General features: G+C 38.6%; 1 protein-coding gene across 2 annotated transcripts in view; it reads left to right on the forward strand.

Moving 5' to 3' along the window:
* Window positions 1-513: 513 nt before the first annotated feature.
* THRB (thyroid hormone receptor beta) overlaps window positions 514-12959 on the forward strand; it is a 126046-nt gene continuing 113600 nt past the window's right edge. Inside the window, exon 1 of one of the 2 annotated variants that reach the window (XM_039711128.1) lies at window positions 514-542. The gene's annotated coding sequence lies outside the window, so the exon portion shown is untranslated. Of the gene's footprint in view, window positions 543-5915; window positions 5937-12959 lie in introns of those variants that run through there. The other variant, XM_039711134.1, reaches the window with a different exon arrangement.

Below are 12959 nucleotides of genomic sequence, written 5' to 3' on the forward strand. Positions count from 1 at the left end.
CTTCTAAACTGCCACTGATCCTACCTGTTTGGGGTTTGAGCAGAAAATAGCTACTTTAAAAAAAAACTTCGAGGCTGAGAAACTCTTTAAATGGGCATACTGCAATGAAAACCCATCTTATAATAGAAAATACCAAATGTCCAATGAATGTAATGGCAACACAAACACAAATGCTCTTCATGAGATACAGCTTGAAGTGAAAATAAACCTACTGAATGTGTCTAATCAGCCTGTAGTTTAGGTGGTGAATTGATGAGATCAGTTGTTGCATTGATATTCCCAGAGCATTTGAAATGTTTGTTCAGAACAGCTAATTAAGATGTCAAATAAATAAAGGCCTCCACTCCAGAGTGTTGAGAATGATTAACCCTGCAAAATAACAGAGACTTACTACAGTTATGTAAAAAGAACCTTTTAGTTTTGGTGTTAATTGAAGTGAAACTAAAATAATTACTTCAGAAGGTTCTTTTTACCAAATGGATCTTTAATACAGATTTCTTTACTCTTTTCAGTGAAAGAACAGAAAATGAAGCTCTAATAAGGTAAGAGTTTGGTTTTTTTTATTCTACTCAATAAGATATTCAAGTTAATTTGAGATAACTTTAACAAATATACTCAGCATTTTAGGCTAGATCCTGGACCAGTAGATTTCAGAATTTTACTAGTAGATCCCAGTTTGGGTCAGTATGTCAAAGCACAAAAAAGAAAGAGTACAGTATTGTGGAATGAGTCTAACAACATTTAACTTTGTTGTTGTTGCGGAACCACTGTTTGGTCTTTAATCAGAATAAGATGCCTTCATAGATTTGGAAGCATTTTTTTTGCTTGTAAGGAATTTACAGGTAATTATTTGTCAGCAGAATGTTGTAGTTTTCACTACACAGTCAATGAAAATCTTCATTTTCTTTCCGTTAGAAAATGAAACATTAGAGAATGTGCTGAAAAAAAAGTAGCTTGGTCACAGATTTTTAGTTTTTGAGATGTGATGGTGGGACTTTATGAGTTACATAGTTAAATAAATATAGGAGGGGTGAACTCTTCTAGGAGTGAATATTTCCCCTTATATACCATAATTCAGCTGTCTTCTGAAAATGGACTCTGTGTCATCTGCTAGTTGGGCAAAAGACAGAAGAAGGTCTTTCAGTACACTACCAGCTGCAATGGATGTTAAAAAGTGGTTTTATCTTTCCATTTCTTCCATTGCTAGTGAGGATGCTGACATTCATGTGGTGTGTCACCTAGAAAATGAAGCATCTATGACGAATAACAAAGCCTGGTGTACAGTAGCAAGTTGTTCTGACAGGCAGCTGAAGTATGAACCTGTTCAGAGCATTACAAAAATAGATAATTCTGCTGTCATAATTAATATTTCAATTATAATAGTCATTCTTAGGATTCCAAGGAAGGGAAGTGTTGTTGGTTATTGTTTTCTTTTCCTCCTGTATTTGCCTGGTTTGGTTTTTTGCATCAGTAGTTCAAGTAAAATTTTGCAGAGTTGTTAGCTGGATTTCATACACCTATTTAAGTCAAATGACTTCCAAATGGAAGAGTGTTCATAAGAAATTTTTTTTAAAAGCTGTTAACATCAGTAAAAGTTGATATGTCTGCATAAACTGTGTTCCTGGTTTGCAGAGGGGCATTCTTGGAATAGGGAAGAGGAAGGCTTAAAAAAAAAAAGGCATTTAAGCTATGCAAAATATAAACTGCTAGGAACCACAGGTGAGTAGAAATGTGAAGTATTAATGGAAAAAACAGTAATGTTGTGAAAAAGTAATGAGGTGTCATAACAAGTGATGGCGTTAATAGCAGACTGTCTTTGCAATTCTTACTTTGTATTGGTACATGGAGAGTATGTGCATCTATTTGCAGCTACAAAGGTGTGTGCTTATGTAATACATCTCTGAGACAGCAAGACGCTGCTGTTTTTCACCCAATCAGTGAGAAGGACTGAAAACCCTTCTGAAACAGGGCTAATGAAGCTAAGGAACTTTATAAAGTGTTGAGAACCACATGGGTAGTGCAGGGATTTAGTAAATGCCAGAAGAAATTCTAGTTCTGTGCACTCTTTGTACCCTGATCTCATCAGCATCCGTGATCCAGGAAGAACACAAGTCCTCCTTCTGTCTCTTTACCAGGATTCAGCCATACAAGCACTGGGCAAACGTTGCAGAAACAAATTAAACTTGCTGTGTCTGTAGGTGATCACCTAACACAAGGGAGCCTTATGTGCAGCCTCTGAATGCTACAGTAATACAAATCCCTAAGTAATATGCCTGAGTAATATAGCATGACAGCAGTAGTGGAAAATTACTTATTTTGTTTACCCGAGTCACAGCTGGAAGTATTTTAAGGTATACATTGCTCACTCCTGGATTTCTGCCTTGGCAGTGCCTGCAGAACTACCAGGTCATTTTTATGTGATTTGACGTATGGGCAGTAGAAAACCACCTGCCATCAGCCATTTTTTTCTTTCTAAGTTAACTGTAGTGTTTAGTAACTACTGATCCAGTTTGAGTGAGAATTTATCAGTTAAGTTGAAAGAGAAGCTATGCAAGTCGCAGTGCTGTTCATCCCAAATTTCCAGGTCACACAAATGGGTGCTGCAGAAGCTGGAAAAGCTTGTTAAAGATGTTTGGTGCCTTCCCCTCGCATTTGAATTGAGTTTTCTCTTTCAGTCTCTTTAGTCAAAAGCTATCTCTAATACACCACTGCAGATGCTGCCCAGTTGACTCAGGAATCCCTGTTTTGGTTTGCCAAGCAGGCAAACTATTTATCTCAGGTAAGAGAATTTTGAGGTGTGATGTGGTTAGTATCTAAAAATATCAGTATAGGGAGATGGGATAGGGCTCCAGCAGACAAAAACATGACAAGATAAGGAAGAGGAGTTCGCATTGGAATTACGATACCGTGGGTGTAATTAACCACTGGAAATGCTTAGAAAGGAATGTGGTAGATCACTTGGAGTAATTAAATCAAGATTAGATCTGCTTCTGAAATATCTTCTAGTAGAGTTGCAAGTTCTTGTGCTTTGTAAAGAAATTGCTGCATGAGGTATTACAGGCTGTGCCAGGCAGGAAGTCAGACCAGATTACCATAAGAGTTCCTCCAGGCCTTTTAAATCCACATCCCCACCAACAAAGGCTCTTATGTGGTACAGGCTGCCACAGAATTTCCAAAATCTGAGGTGGAGCAGGTCACTCTTGTTTCAGTGGTGAAAGGTTGAAAAGTCTTTGAGCAGATCCTTGCAGAGAGGCTGTGGTGGGTACTCAGCACTGCTGAGCTTGTACATTGTGTGCTTCAGCCCTGCGGACCAATACTGAGCCAGTTCCTGCTCTGTCTGATCAGCCCATAAATGCATCCTTCTGTATGATTTTCTGATATTTTACCTGATTTATTTAGTCGTTTGCATTTTTTTATGGAGTTCAGTGAAAAATAATAATTATCGTATAAAGCTTATTGAATACCTTCTGTGATACAAGATTGAATCCCTTCAGAATTTTCTTCAGTTACTCAGTGACCATAATGCCATTGTCATTAACACAGGATCTTCTATATCCACTCTTAATATCCCTATGAGTAGAAAGGGCAGGGGACATTATTAGCAGATTATGTAGAATTCTTAGGATAAAATTATCTGCTTTCTCCAAAACTGAAAAAGCAGTAACTTGTATGTTTGGTCTTGGATGTGCATGGAATAGTGAGAGTGGAAGACACTCATCTTTTAGTTCTCTTCAGCTACAGGGAAGTATATTCTTGTCTTACTGGATAAGAGGCAGTGGATCCTTTTAATAGAAAAGAGATTAAAATATATAAAAAATTAATTTTGTACTAGAAGAAATACAAAACACTGTGGTGAACAAGAATAGCCCTGGCTCCTTCTCATTACTTTGATAAGCTCATTAATTTCAACATTCAGAATTAATCAGGAATTACTGTGCAAAATCTTGCAAATGGAAAAATCCTTCAACTTGAGCTTAGAATTATGTCACCCTACTGTACTTAGGTTGCATAGCTTTTGTTACAGGAATATCTAGTGTAATTCCACATCAGCATGACAGGAAGGACAGCTAAGAGTTGTTCTGGCCATATGTGGGGATAAAAACTTATTCAGGAAAGTTTTCATGTAATTCTGGCTCTAGGAAAAAGCTTTTCTGTAAAATTATCTAGGGTAAATTCAAGAGTGAGCCCAGGAATATTAGAATTTTTTTTTTCCCCAGAATACCTGATATCCAGCCTGGCAGCAGGTAGTTTGTACTTGGTACCTGACCATCCCTACTGCTCTCCCTCCCTGGACCACGTACTTGTGGTTTACACATGGCAGCCTAGACATGAATTGGAAAAAAATATTGGACTAAAACAATAGTAGAACTAAAGTAGAGAAGAGAGATACCATTGTGTTTGATAAACCAAAGTAAGGTGGTTGAGGTAAATAAGTTTGTGTCCCTCCATGTGGAGGCTCCACTTGCTTTCATGGACATCCAGGAAATAGGACAAGATGCTGGAAAAAGATAAAAAATGGTTAATACCCTTGCTAGTACGTTAGGGATTCATGGCTGTGGTGAAAGGAGAGAAGACTTTGGTTAGTCAGGAATCAAACATGTTTGCTTGGTTGCCATGCAATAATAGTTGTGATTTTTTAGCATGAAGTTTCTTCTGCACTGTGTCTCTTGAAAGTATATTACATGCCTATGGTTTTCACAAATTCCTGATAGCCATAATACTGACTGTGGAGAGTATTTAAAAACAAACTTCAGGATGTCTCTTTTTCACATGTTTTTGCAACCAGTGAGTCACTCTTAATGGATACTTCAGTTCTGAAAAGGAATGGAGAAGGCAGTGCCATGGAAGAAAATTGCCCTGTCCATTAATAAGGTATTTGAGACATCATATTGCTGCTATTTCCTTCCATGTGAAAGCTCATGGCTAAGTAATTTAATGTAAAGGAAAACAGTCTTTTCTACCACAGAAGAAGTGCCTCTACTAGACAGTGGCATACAAGCCTGCAAAATTGACTTTGGTTATCACTGAGGATTTCCTTGGCATTTCTTTCTGTTCAGGCAATTAATGCTGTAAAAGCATTCCAGATGACAGAAAAGAGCAGTTGTGTTGAGGTCTGGGGAGTTCCTTTGGCGCATCTCCAGTGCACTGCTAGTCCCAAATTCATTGTTTGTATCTCAGAACTGCACTTGCTTTAAAAGCTCAGTTTTACTGTGTTTGAAAGCTATTCAGTCTTGTTTCCTGCACTTTGTTTACTTAATAATCCCTATACAAGAATCCATGATTTTGCCTGGGTAACTTGCTGGTGTCTTTCAAGAGAGAAATATACTGGTTTTTAAATTTTTTAAATCCACATGCTAGGTTGGAGCACAAGTGAGTGTAAAAAAGTAGCTGGTGCTTAACCCTGTGCTCGCAGTGTCTGCTCAGATGAGAGTCAGGCACGCTGTGCTCACTGTTACAGAACTCTCCAAAAGTGTCGAGTCAGGGAAATTCTGCTGCCGTGAGAGAACGGGAGCATCAGGAATGTTCTCTCACGCTTAATGGGAATGTGGCTTTTGGTGACCAGTACATTTAAAACATAGCAGACTGCGTGTATGTGCTCATCGGCAGAGTCCAACTTGAACATCACAGTGATGTCCAGGGCAGCAGATCCTGCTGTGTGCTGCAGCCCCGGGAGACTGGACGAGGCTCTGGTAGCAGCAGGCTGGTACAGCATATGTCTGGATGCTGCCAGAAGGGATTTGCAGCTGCACCCTTTTTGGTTTTGAGTAACCTTTAGGAGAGTGCATCTGAAAAATTGCCAGGGTGGCCAAACAGATTAATTCCCATCAGCAGGAGAGACAGCTGTTCATTTGACTACACCTGCTTCATTTGACTGTGTGGATCGTCCTACTGGATGGAATGGGCTCCAGAGACCTGCCTGTGGAGAAGAGAGGCAGGTAGGACAATGTGCACTGTGTCAGAAATTGTCTTCATCTTTGACATTACAGAAATGGCCTTGCCTTATGGATGTGGTGGAGGGGTAGGTTGCTTATTTAATTGTTTGACCTTTGCCCATTTGCACATAGCCCATCTATTTCAAACCTGGGGGATCTTACATCTACAGAACTGATGGGTTAACTACAGAATATTTCAGATGGCTGCACCCTGCTGATAGCACTAGTCAAAGCCTCCTCACCCCCCCAATATATTACTGTGAAAACATGGATAAGAAAAAAAATACTGGAATAGTCAATGTTGGCTGAATAATATTAGTCCTAATCTCTCTAAGCAGTATGTATTCTCTGCCTTTTTGCTCACTTTAAGGGTCAAAAGTCTGTCTAGAAGCTGCTAGAGATCTAGATGGTGTTAGCTAGATTTGCTTCTAGGTCATTCTTATTCAGCACCATCCCCAGAGCAAGCTTTGGTTCTATTGTTTCAGTTTCCCCATCTGTGGCTTTAATCCAGTTCTCTGTCTTTAATCGCATCCTATGTCGAATTGTCCCACAGCTCTTCTCCAATTTTAAGGTTTCAGTTGCTGTGCAAGAGACCCTGTGAATGATTTTATTTTGTCAGCTGAGGTAAACAGACAGTAAAAACATACGCCAAGGCACAAAATCTTCTCTAATCAGTTATTTGACAAGCGCATTTAATTATTTAGCGTATCTTGTAAAAGTAATGAAGTCCTTGTAACATGAGATTTAACACTCTCCTATTAATTTTTCCCTAAGAGGTGGGAAAAGACTGCCATAGTTTTGTGTGCAAACTGAGAACATGAAGTTAATGAGATTTGACTGAGAATACGTAAAAGACGCTGGAACCTTTCAGTGCTTCTTAAGAGTTTTGCTAATAGGTAGTAAATCCAAGCACATCCCACAGATAAGATTCTGCCTGTGTTGGCAAACCAGAAGGTGCTGTCTGATGCTTTGCCAAAGCAAAACAGAGTTTTCTTGGACCAGCTGTATTTTTATTTTTTGGAATGTTTAGCTTAGTAAAAAGAAAAGCTGTAAGTCGCAGTCTTGCTCAAGAGGTATCATTCAAAACAATTTTTTATAGCATGATAGATTTCATGTTGCTACAAAATAAATATTTAATCGGCACTAATATTTTTGGTTCCCTCAGGCAGGCAGAGAAGTTCTAATTTACTCAAGTAAGTGCAAATGGAATCTAGCAGGAAGTTCAAAGTAAAATGCATGTATATCCTAGAGATTTTTAAAATGGATTTTAAGTCCAGCCTGCCAGGATTGATGGCTGATTTTGCTCCTGACAGAGAACATTTTATCTCAAAGTTAAAAAGCCCCTATCCCCAGAAATGAAAAAGAACCCAAGAAGAATCTGTGTTTGATTGGTTTGAGTTGTATGGTGAACTAGATCAGTTACAATTACATTGAAAAAAGAAAATAAATAAGAAAGGCAGCCTGAAATGCTTTGTTTACAGTCACAAAGCTGTGTCAACCATGCCAGCCCAACTCAGTGACTGAAGAGAACAGTCTAGTGATTCCATAGAGTTGCACTTACTGGTTAGTTTCCAATTCCTTGATCTTATGTCTTCTACTGGGCTCTTTATTCAGGGGCTTCACTTTGTAGTACAAAAGAATGTTTGTAGAATATGTAGAATATGTGTGCAGTGAATATTTCTTACCTTGACAGCTTCTCTGTCAAGCACAGTAGCAGAGTTTGGCCCTTGGAGGACATGAGCTCTCTGTGGGCTTCCTGAGAAAGCTCTGACTCCCATGATCCCCATCAGACAGGAGGATGGGAGACAAGTACTTGAATTTTGTGCTCCTCATGTGGGAGCACAGAGGAGCACAGGGGGCTCTGCAGAGGGGGCAAGGACTAAATGGAGCTCACTTTATTTTTTCCTCAAATGTGGGCCACTGAGTGAGGCTGCTTCTGCTGTTTTCCGTCTGCTCAAGAGGGAGTTTTTCTGCTCAAGAGTCAGTAAGAGCTCTTCCCTGGTACCATGATGGGCAGATCTCTATTTGTAATGGATCAGTCTTGAGACAGTCATCATGCTTGCATTTAAGAAAATCTTTCAGGACACATCTGCCCATTAGTGCTCTCTCTCTTTTGATCTGTTAGAAACTCATTCCCATCCTTCTAGCCATCAGCATCTTTCATTGTCCTTTCACAAATTAATTTAAAAACCAATCATCCCTTCTTTGATTTAATAATCACCAAAAAGAACAAACAGAAGTAAAGGTAAAATAATAAAATTTCAGGAGGGAAATGGTGTGTTTTGAACTGAAACTTTAATGCATGTGCACCTCACAGGAAGGCAGAAAGTTTCTCTAATGTTCACCCAGAAATTAGAGAAAGTATTCCCTGCCACGTCTGACTGTCACCAAGGAAAAGTAGTACTGAATTTTTTTCTGACTCTGAGGATGTCAGGTTAAAATTTGTCACAGTCCTTTAGCTGTAGTAGATATATAGTACAGAGAGAAAATACTATTGAGCAGTTATGACAAGTTTTGACATTTCTGATTTCCTTTATATTAAGATGCTAACCACAGACACTGTTAGTGTCACCCCCTGATTGGGACTGATTCAGAGAGCCTTAAGTTTTCAGATACAGAGTGGGTTTGTAAAATGATAAGACTTACAGGATAGTAAAATATTCAGTGTAGAGCTTCTTTAAAATACAGTGACAGTATTAACCCATCAAGATTTCCAGGTAAGTAGTTGCAGTGCAGGTGTTCACCAGCTCTGATTTTCTTGACGTACAGGATGTTGTGCTTTTTCTGGCCTGAAATTCCATTTCTAAAAACAAATTGATTGAAAAATACTTAGATTTATAGGAGGAGCTCCTGCTCTGGCAACAGCAAAAGCTAAGTGAAAATGACAGGGAGCGCTCACTTCTTTCTGCAAGTTCTGTCTTCAGTAGGAAAATGGCAGGCTGACCCTGGTGTGTTCCAGCTCTGTGTGGGAGGACTGGATGTACTTTGTTTCCAAAAGTTGGTTGTAGTTGCAGCTTTCACATACGGAAAGAGACAGAGGTTAAACACGAGACTGCTGTAAAAATGTACTAGCGTTCCTAATTATGTTTAAATGTTATTATTCCTTTCATCTGCAAAATAAAATAATTAAAGAAAGGTGAAATAATAACAGAAGAGAAAAAAGTAATTTCTTGTTCTTATAGGACCATAAAATCCTAGAATGGCATGGGTTGGAAGGGACCTTAGAGGTTATCTAGTTCCAACCCCCCTGCCTAAGATATGGACACCTTCCACTTGAGTGGGTGGCTCAAGGCCCCATCCAACCTGGCCTTGAACACCTCCAGGGTTTGGACACCCACAGCTTCTCTAAGCAAACTCTTCCAGTGCCCCACCACCCTCACAGAAAAGAATACTAACCAGGTTCCAATGCTGGTTCTGATAATATTGCAGCTGTTGTAACAAAACCTTTTAGATCCCCTTAACTTCTTCTGCCCTCCTTAAATTGTCAGTACAGTTGCTCCAACTAATTCTTAAATGGAGTGGAAATTACACAAATAGGAGTTATTTGAAGCTGCAGCATGATTTTACACTCATTCTTATGTAATGAGCTAGAATTGCACAGCTGACCAAAAAACAGTCCTTAATTCAGAATTCCAGCCTGTTTTTCACTTCAGTGGCTTTGTAAAGTTCCCTCTAGTCTTTATGCATCATTTTATGTGGTTTAACTGAAATTCTAAGAAAATAAAGGAAAATGAACCATGGACATGGAGAAATGTGGAAGGACAGATGAAGTGAGAGATTTCACATCGGAATGGGGCATAGAGAAAGCAGTTCTGTAAGAATGGTTTGATCAAAGTGTTTGGGATGGTAAAGGGACATAGAGAAAAAAATTTATTAATTGAGAAAGAATGTATGACAGGAAAGATGTGCTTTATTGGACTGAAAAAGTCTTCCTCGACAACAGCAAGTGGCATAGTTTTCCAAAGAAAGTGTCTGTCTTATTTGGGAACTGAGAAATTGGTTGAATAAAGACTAGAAAATACCAGTGTAGAACCTGTGCTTCTGTAGGTGAGCACTTTTGAAGCAGAAAACCTTTTCTGCATCCATATTCTGACTGGCTTGAGAGAACTCCATGAATCTTGATCCAGGCTTGGGATAAAACCATAAGGTATGTTTTCTCTGCTTGCTCCCTTTTTCCCCTCAATGTTATTACACTGCAGCTTGGCTCTGTCCACACAGTCTGGAGCAGACTGTGTTGTAACTTGCTTTAGCCGCCGCTGAATTTAACAGCTTTTGGCTTTGTAAGTAATGCCTTAGGAGAACTCTTGCTCATCTGTTCCCTGAGCCAAAGGAAAACTCCTCCAGTAGCTTTCCCAGTGTTTTTTCTGGCTGGAACACATAGTTACCGATTGCTAGGTGAAGATACACTATCTTTAAACTTATTTTTGTATTTTTGGTTTGTCCAGCTGACATATTCTAAGATAACCACTTTGACTAAAGCAGTGAAAGAGGACTTTCACGATGAATCTTCTTTTCTTTTCTTTTCCCTCTACTCCATGTAATTAAATTCTTCCACTGGTGGGAAAAATGCTTTTCCTTGATGTAAATGTGTGGCAAGTAGTTGAATACTGAGCCAGTCAGTCACATTTCCCTGCTAAGCATACCATTTCCAATATTTTTCATAACAGAATTACTTATCTTTGTTTCCTAGCCCTGTACAGTTTGCTTTCTGATCCTATTGTCATTTAATCTGTTGCAAGAAAGGCATTCATTGGGAAATTGTTAAATAGGATCTCAATAAACATTTGGATTATATTTAGCAAGTAGAAATCTCTAGGAGATTTTTGCATATTTATTTGTTGAATTTCAGCTTCCACTTCAGGTTAGATGAGACATAAACAATTATACGGCACCTCTGGCAAAGAATTAGTCTTCAAAGCAAGTCAAAGTAACACTGGGAATTTGGAGGAAGATTTTTGAAGTTTTAGAAGGAACTTTGCTTTGCTTTGTTTTAGCTTCATATATTTTATATCATGTATGGAATTAATGTTGTAGACTTTTACTCTGATACATCTTGTTTGTTTAACTCTAATATATTTTTCTGAAAAATATTTATGGCTGCACTGGTCAGAGACTGCACCTTTGCACCTTTGCCTGCATCATTAATGTAAAAATTACCCTAATTTAAAGCCAGCTAAAATGTTTCAGGGGTGGTGGTATGTTTGTTTGTTTGTTTATTTGGTTTGAGGTGTTTTTTTGTTTGTTTGTTTTTTTATTTTCCCAGGGTCTATGGATCAGACTCTGCATTGTACTTTGTAACAGAGGCCACAGATAACTCTGATCTGCCAGAAAGGTTTCAATAGGTTTTATGCAAGATCCAGGATCAGAAGGCCAGATATCACAGGGCTTTTGTGCCCCAGCAGAGGAAATACTTCTTTGGATGTGTTCTTGGCCTGTTTCATTTTAGGAGAATCTCTGTGTAAATTATAAGTGAAAATTAATGTAATTAATTGTAATTAGTATAGTGTTTATAGTGGATACATGTTCCAAAATCTTCAACAACAGTGCAGGAGACTTCATAGTTTCCAGGAACTGTAGATTTACAGTAGCAATTAGATCACTTAGGCCAACCCTGAATACCTTTTGAACTCTGCGTTTACTGTCCATTTGCATCTTTGAAAATCCTCCCACTTATTGACAATTAAGTTTGATGCCTTGTTACTTGTGTACATGAAAGCAATTGGCATACTCTTTCTGTTTGTGTCTCAGTGTGCCTTGTTTATTTAGTAGCATTGCTGGATTTTAAGTTCTGGAGATAAACCAACGCATTAAGGGCACAAGGATTACCTGCTGTTCATTGCTTGTCCTTTCTTGCATGCCTGGATATGCAGGAAGGACTTGCACTGAAAGTGAGACTGATAAGCTTCCAATTCTCAAAACAAAGTGCTATTTTTATGATATAGTAAAAGACTTGAGATCACACTTTGCTTGGTACTCTGTTCCTACACATCCACATGTTCTTTGAACTCTGTCCTTAATATTTGTCCTATAAAATCTGTGTTGTTTAAAGGGGAAAAAACAATAAAGTGCATTTTAGAATGTGTGATCCCTTAATGTTATTTCATACTTTGATGGGAATAATCAAGGGTTGGAGTCTGTACTTTGATTAGCAGAAAGATATCCTTGTTAAATCCTTGAACTGTATTTTCTTTTTAGCCACATGTTTCTGCTGTCATTTCCAGTTTTGCAGAATATTATGTTCTGAATGAGGTTCATGTAAACTTATTTTTCCTATTTCACAAGCGTGAGGAATCATTTGTTAGTACCTAGCCTTGTCTCAGAAAATTAAGATTACTCAATCTGGATTTGTGATTATGGCATGAAATTCTTCCCACTACTTCTTTCATTTTCTTCCACTTAGGTAGGCATCAATTTTTCTTCAAGTACTAGTAAATCTTTGTGTACAAGAATCCCTGCCCTGCATTGTAATTATTCTTTCTCTTTCTCGCTCTCTTTTTTTTTTTCCTGGTGTTTGCAAGACCAATTTGTAGTTTTCAGTGGATTAAACTTGTAGCTGAAGAAGATGGGGAGTTTTTCTGCCTTTGATCACAACTAGAACTGTCCACCTAAGAGAGCTTAGTTCAGGCAGATAACTGCCTTTCAGTCAGTGGCCAGAGGAAGCCAGCATTTAATGAAAATTTAGAGTCTGGATGCATTTCATCTGGGAAATTTATTTTTCCTTGAAGGCAGAGATGAGGAAGAATGTGCAATGGTGCAGCACTGAATGAAGGATAGCAGAGGAGATACCAAGACTTGATGCAGGAGCAGAAGGAGATTTACTTCTTCAGTGTTACCTGATAGGATCTATTTTTGTCTAGAGATGTCACCTGACAGAAGTCAGGAGAGAGAATATCCAAGTAGTTTAGATGCAGCTAGAGGCAGGGAGCTAAAGCCACAAGGGAACAGAAGAGGCAGTTGAGGTGATCTGAATGCACAGCTGTATATAAAAATAGTAGTTGGAAGGAAGAGGTCTTTGAGGAAGATGAC

This window comes from Passer montanus, unplaced genomic scaffold, assembly GCF_014805655.1.
Source record: "Passer montanus isolate IOZ18808 unplaced genomic scaffold, ASM1480565v1 scaffold10, whole genome shotgun sequence".
Lineage (NCBI taxonomy): Eukaryota > Metazoa > Chordata > Aves > Passeriformes > Passeridae > Passer > Passer montanus.